At 48.0% G+C, this 6,306-nt stretch overlaps 1 long non-coding RNA gene across 1 annotated transcript in view; it reads right to left on the bottom strand.

Moving 5' to 3' along the window:
* Positions 1–2,327: 2,327 nt before the first annotated feature.
* LOC140430050 (uncharacterized) overlaps positions 2,328–6,306 on the bottom strand; it is a 116,313-nt gene continuing 112,334 nt past the window's right edge. Inside the window, exon 3 of the long non-coding RNA XR_011949299.1 lies at positions 2,328–2,440. This is a non-coding gene — a long non-coding RNA (uncharacterized lncRNA). The remainder of the gene's footprint in view (positions 2,441–6,306) is intronic.

The raw sequence follows: 6,306 nt of genomic DNA, 5'->3' as shown, positions 1-6,306 counted from the left end.
AGCTGTGACAAGCTCCTGGTGTGCTCAAGGTGCCTTCACATTATGTGTGGGTGCTGGGGCAGCATGGTGGCGCAGTGGTTAGCAATGCTGCCTCACAGCGCCGGGGTCCCAGGTCGATTCTGGCTCTGGGTCACTGTCTGTGTGGCATTTGCACACTCTCCACGTGTTTGCGTGCGTTTTGCCCCCATAACCCAAAGATGTGCAGAGTAGGTGGATTGGCCACGCTAAATTGCCCCTGAATTGGAAAAAATTAATTGGGTACTCTAAATTTATTTTTAAAAACTTATGTGTGGATGCTGCGTCTCAGTGCGCCCCTTTCAATCCCTTCTCTCTGGCAGCACATTGGAGGCAGCTTGCTGACGTTTTTATCCTGGTGGCCATGATGGCCTTGTGCTGGTCCTCTGACCCACGGAGCCTGAGCGGGCTCTGGCTGGGAGGGAGCATCCATCCCCATGGCGGGGTCACCCCTTAGTTGACATGGCCTCTGGGAGGACAGAGAAGCTGGTACCCCTCATCCAGAGCATTGTGAGAGCAGCCCACAGAGATGGCAGGCTCCTCGTCCACCAGTGTCAGGTACATTTGGACCTCCCTACTCATCACTGGTGGACAGATACCGAGCAGAGAAATTAGGTGGCACACCAGTGCCAGCTTGTGCTGGGGCAGTGCCCTGCTCTCTCCGGCGGCTATACTTACCGTTGCGCCCCCGGGGGATCCCCTCGACTGGTTCACATCTTTAAATAGCAGTTGTATGAATATTCAGTGAGAGGGGATCATGTGGCAGACGGGCTTGCCAATTATATGTAAATATATTAAAATATAATACAATGAGTTTCTTACACTTTGTGGATGGGATCTTCGTTAAATCATTAGCAAGGGGCGTGTAAAATCGGGAAATATGATCTCGCCAGTGAGAGTCGCATTTCCCGACTATCGCGATATTTTGTGCCCACACTGCTGTTCTCGCTGCTGGCTAATGCGGGCACAAAATCGCCCCCGATATGTTTCAATCAAGTCGCATCTTAATCTTACCAAGAAACAATGTGGCGCTGATACAGGTACAATGTCTTCATCAGAGCTAAATGGGGGGTCCTCAGGGTCGCCGGTGTCTCCTGTGGAAGATGCATCTCCAGGAGGAAGGCAATGGAATTTTCCATCTGGGAGACTTGTTCTCCCGCAGGAGATGAATCGCAACTTATTTGTGCTCGCGCCATTTTGAGCAGACGACCCAATAGTGACGTCCGGCAGCTGTGCCCCCCCCCCCCCCCGCGCTATGCAATTCAGCTCCCCTAACCCCTGGGATTTTTTGGATCACATCCCCTCCCCCGCAGTATGAGGGTGACCTAGCCCTCCCACCCCCCTCCCCACCAGAGACCCCCATGAGAGAGACCCCCACCAACGACCCCCGAATTATAAAACGACAGCAGAGACTCCCAATTACAGAGACCCCACCAGAGACCCCCCACCAATTACAGACACCCGCACCTGGAAGCCCCCATAAGAGAGGTACCTGTCTGGAAGCCCCCCCCCCCCATAAGAGCGACCCCTGCCTGGAAGCTAGGGTGCAGTCCAGACAGAGACAGTGAAAACGTTCATTGCTTTAAAACTCACCTGGACAATACACGTTCTGGCTCAAGCAGAGAAAGCAGCACCTGTAAATTCCTGGAAAGAGAAAAACAGTCAGTTGGGTTTATACTCCCGCATATCTTTGATCTGCAAGCCTTTCATTCATATGTATGTGAAATTGCTTTCATTAAGCTGTGATTGACAGCTTAGACACACACACACACACACACACACAGCTGGTCTGAATTGTTTAATTCATCTCCCTTCATGCTTGAGTGACTTTCAAGCAGTCAGTTATGAAACTAATCGCAATGTTTAAAGAAATCTAGCTATGATTGACAGCTCCTAGACCTCATCAAAGACAGTTAAGTTCTCTCACTTCTTCTTTTTCTCTGCAGAAAATACTTATGTTTGGTGAGGATTGGAAATGTTGCCACCTATTCTTTGGTGCTTCGCAGCATGATGGCTTCGCTGGGGATATTCGGCCAGCTGCAATTCGTGGGCCACATTGCTCGCATGCCCGACACAAGACTCCCAAAATAAGTGCTCTACTCCGAGCTCCGTAATGGCGAGCGATCACTAGGGGTCTCTAAATAAATGCAACATCCCCATTGACACATGGGAATCACTTGCTTTAGAATGCACAAACTGGAGAAAAAGCACCTGCGAAGGCACCAATCACCTCGAGCGTTGTAGGGTGGAGCATGCGGAGACCAAGCATTAAACAGTGGAAGGAGGGAACAGAGCTTCCCACTCACCTCATCAAATACCACCTGTGAAACTTGTGGCAGTGTCTGCGGATCCAGGATTCGACTTCTCAGCCACTGCAGAACCCACCTCCCCAGAGTGGTAGCAAGTCATCCTTGACGCTGTGGGTCTGTCCAAGAAGAAAAAGGAGGAACCTGACCAACTTTTCTTTTTTATTATTTCCCCAACGTCACATTGTCACGGTGTCTCTTAAACAAGTCTAATTTCTGTTACTACACTTCGTCCTAACACCTCATACTTTAGGCTGGATTCTCCCCCCCGTGTTTCTCTGCAGCAGGAAGGACGGTGTTCGCTGGTGGTGGGATTCTCTGTTCCCGCTCTTGTCAATGGGATTTTCCATTGAAGTCACCCCACGCCGCTGACAAACCCACAGGCCAGCGGGAACAGAGAATCCCAACGAGCAGAGAATTCCGGCCTATTCACCATTTAACAGTCTCTTGTTATCCTTTGAGTAATTTAAAGGTCATTCTCCTCTTTGTAATGTTTTCCAGTTCTGATGAGGGGACCATACCCAAAATATTAACTCGTTTACTTTCTCCAATGATGCTTTTCTGAGCATTTCCAGCATTTTCTGCTTATGTTTCTGGGTAGTTAGTGCTTATAGTCTTTACCCTGCAGTTAGCTTTTGCAGCAAAGGTTGCAGTGGAAGATAACTCAATGGCTAAATATTGGAACTTGTTGCTCTCATTTTATCCATGTACAGAACCAACATTCTGCACTCCAAGGACACCGAAAAGCATCCTACCCAACTCTGGTCAGGTAGCCAGATTTTCCCATCCTGAATCAAGACAGAATGGAGGCATGATGGCAACAAAATGGCGCCGATGACCTTCTGCCTCGACCTGCAGCTCTCATAATTTCCCCAAGGATGGAGAGGATGGAGGGAGAACAGGAGCGGGCAGGAAAGTGAACTTTCCCACCTCGTTAATTAGGCTGATTGAGATCATTAGATACCTCACCTTCTGACTTCCTGAGATTTTGAATGGGGTGAAGGTGGGGGTGGGGGGGTTGGCAACCGTGCACAGCTCTCTGAAGCTAACTGGCTCAATCCTGGTGGGAAAAGGGGCAGCAGCACACAGTTTTATTTGATGGCAAAGAAGTGGGATTTTGGACAATGAGCAGCAATGAAATTTTAATAACTGACTTTTTGCTACCCCATCTCAGGTTCTAGTGCTCCATTTGCCCTGACCATTTTGATCATGAAGATCCTCTCATTTTTTAAAAGACCATACACAGACTACGAATACAACGATGGCTGCTAATTCACATCAGTATGTGCCCCAATTCCCTGGTATCCTACCTCCATTTTCCAGACTACCATTCCTGCACCGACCCCCCCACCCAGCCCCAGCACTAGCTAGGCAGCAGTCCTGCTATCCGTCAGGCTGGCAATAGTAGCGGGAACACAAGGTGGGATTGGCCCTCCAACTGATTCCTGCCTCGAATGGGAAATCCAGTCCTAGGCCACCTACATGTGGCCTAATCCTTATTTCAAGGCCTAATGCTAATTTGGCAGCAATGGGTAGGGTAGGTTTCCTTGCACAGAAAGTTTCAGAACACACTGAGAATTTTCTCCTGCCTCCTGGAACGTATCTGAGGACCACTATCTGAAATGAGCTTCTTCAGCATTAAGGATGCAGCAAGTTATGATCTGGAAGGGAGATGGAAGCAAATTCACTGTTAACTTCCTAGGGAATTAGATAATTACTTGAAAAGGGAAATAGCTAAAGAGCTGTGGATGGGATTAATTCAGTTCATTGAAAGAGCTGGCATAGAGATAATCGGCCGAATGGCTTTATTCTGTACCACATGTTCCTATGAGTTTATTGTCAACATCCAGAAATACTTACCAGACACATCCATGATGATGATAACAATAGCAATCCAGTCAAACATTTTTATTATTAATGATAAAATTCACAGTGAAATTCAAACTTGATGCACAATTATGGAGCTCCTGTCAGTCTTCTAATACTCAGTGCTCACACTACCTGGGGAGACCATTATTGTGGAGACATGTGGGATATGTCACTGAACCTGATCACTTCTGTATGAATGTTGAGAGGCTCTGGAGTCCATTTTAAATGCAAAAATGTTGATTTTCGCAATGTTTTCCAAGAGAAAATGTAAGAAATGCAATGTTTTCAAAATGATGCAAACTAACCATTTTGAAACACTTCACTTAAGTTTTAAACAGCCTTGCACATGATCAGATGGGAAAAGAATAGCACCCCAAGAAGAAGTCTGATCCCCGATGTGCCAATGTGAGCCCTCACCTTTCAACCGACTCCTAGCACACCCTTCTTTCACATTCTTCCCCTTGTCTTCATCAGGTCACTCCCCCCACCCCTCACCTAGAACTTCAGCCCCAGTTGAACTTCGGTCCTTTGTTGTGGTGGCTGCAGGAGTCCCGCAGCACAGTGCAATCCAGATAGGCACTGGTGTGTGGCACCAAGTGGGAGAAGGAGGCCCCTGTGTCCCCAACCCCAGGCACTGTATGGATCCGACTAGGTGATACAGGAGAGTCCATGGGTCCAGCAGCACAGTGTTGTCCATGAAGACAAGTTAGGCATGGAGATGGAGGTCAGGAGCTGGGTTGCCCTGGCAGAGTGGGGGACAGCACATCAAGACCAGCGCAGCACCATGCAAAAGGTTTTGTTGCACTCGCCTCAAAAGTCTCTTGTGAACTCAGGCCCTTAAATATGAGAATAAGCATTTTAGCAAAATGAAGTTATGGGGGAGTTACGTGATTTGAGCATGGGAACAGCTCTGTATTCGCAAGCTCTGGCTTTGTTTATCTTTTAATCCGTCTTTTCACCCTTATGCACATTTCTTTTTTGTCTATTTTTGGTTTACATAGGTTGCACTATGTCCCCAGAATTGCTGATTGGTGTTTCTGCATGATAGAGCTGAGTTAGATGTTTAAATCCTCACCTGTTCATGGCAGCTAGAAAGAGTTAGGATGGGGCCCTGCCTTTAATGGCACAGTTTGCTTTGAGCGGCTCCCGCCCTAACATCAACGGATGATGGCTGCCTACGAAGATGCTATTCTGGCTGGAGATTTCGGCTTTGAGGTACAGGTTGTCAAGATCTGATTTAATTTAATAAAGAGTTATGAGGCATTTCTACGGAGGCAATGGTGGAGCATGACAAGGCCCTTGCAATAGAGAGAGAGCACTCCCCCTGGTGGGAGCCTGCCTCTGCAGAGTCGAGTTCCTGCTGCATGGCCTGTTGTCCATCCTGAAGGAGTCGGAGTGAAAGAGGGGGAACAGGAGAGGAGTGCTGCTGAACCCGGTCCCCGAGGTGAGGCTGTGGAGAAGTTCCCAGCTGAGATCGAGAATGAGGTGCCATGTTTCGGGAATCTCGATCTGAAAGCTGGGCAAATTAAATTAGGTAGAGCATGTCTAATCCTGTCTTCAAGGCCTGGGGTAGGCATGGCCTTCCAACCATTGGTCCTGTGATGTCTGGCTTCCGATGTTGGTTGTGAGGGGTTAGAGGTAGCAGAGCAGATCGAATCATCCCCCTCGGCCGGAGCCTAGGTTGTTGACCGCTTGGGTTCCAGTCAGACGGCACGGTGGAAGTAACGATGCTTTGTTCGTCAAAATCCTTGAGAGATCCTGATGATCCTGCTTCATCCTGATTTCAGCTTTCTTTGTGCGTCATTGAAGAAGTTCTGAGAACTGTCTCTCATTTCTGTATCTCGGTTGTTATCATGGACTTTGCTGCCTGTTGATCCTGTTGTTGTCTACTTTATATGTTGTCAATTTTTTCCATTCACAGGCAAGTGAACAATGTGGGTGTGATGGCCGGGACCATTGATTATCCTGATTTAACAAGTTCACATCATGTTAAGATGATTACTGGATACAGGATTTGTGCACAGCCTTTATTCTTTATCCTCAATATACTTGGGCCTTAAATGGCCTGACAATCCTTGTGGTGGGAGGAGGGGGTTGCTTTTTGTGTTTGCCTCCC

The sequence above is a fragment of the Scyliorhinus torazame genome, chromosome 9, assembly GCF_047496885.1.
Source record: "Scyliorhinus torazame isolate Kashiwa2021f chromosome 9, sScyTor2.1, whole genome shotgun sequence".
In the NCBI taxonomy this organism is placed as follows: domain Eukaryota; kingdom Metazoa; phylum Chordata; class Chondrichthyes; order Carcharhiniformes; family Scyliorhinidae; genus Scyliorhinus; species Scyliorhinus torazame.
Note: the sequence above shows the minus strand (reverse complement) of the source record. Positions and strands in the feature narration are given on the sequence as shown.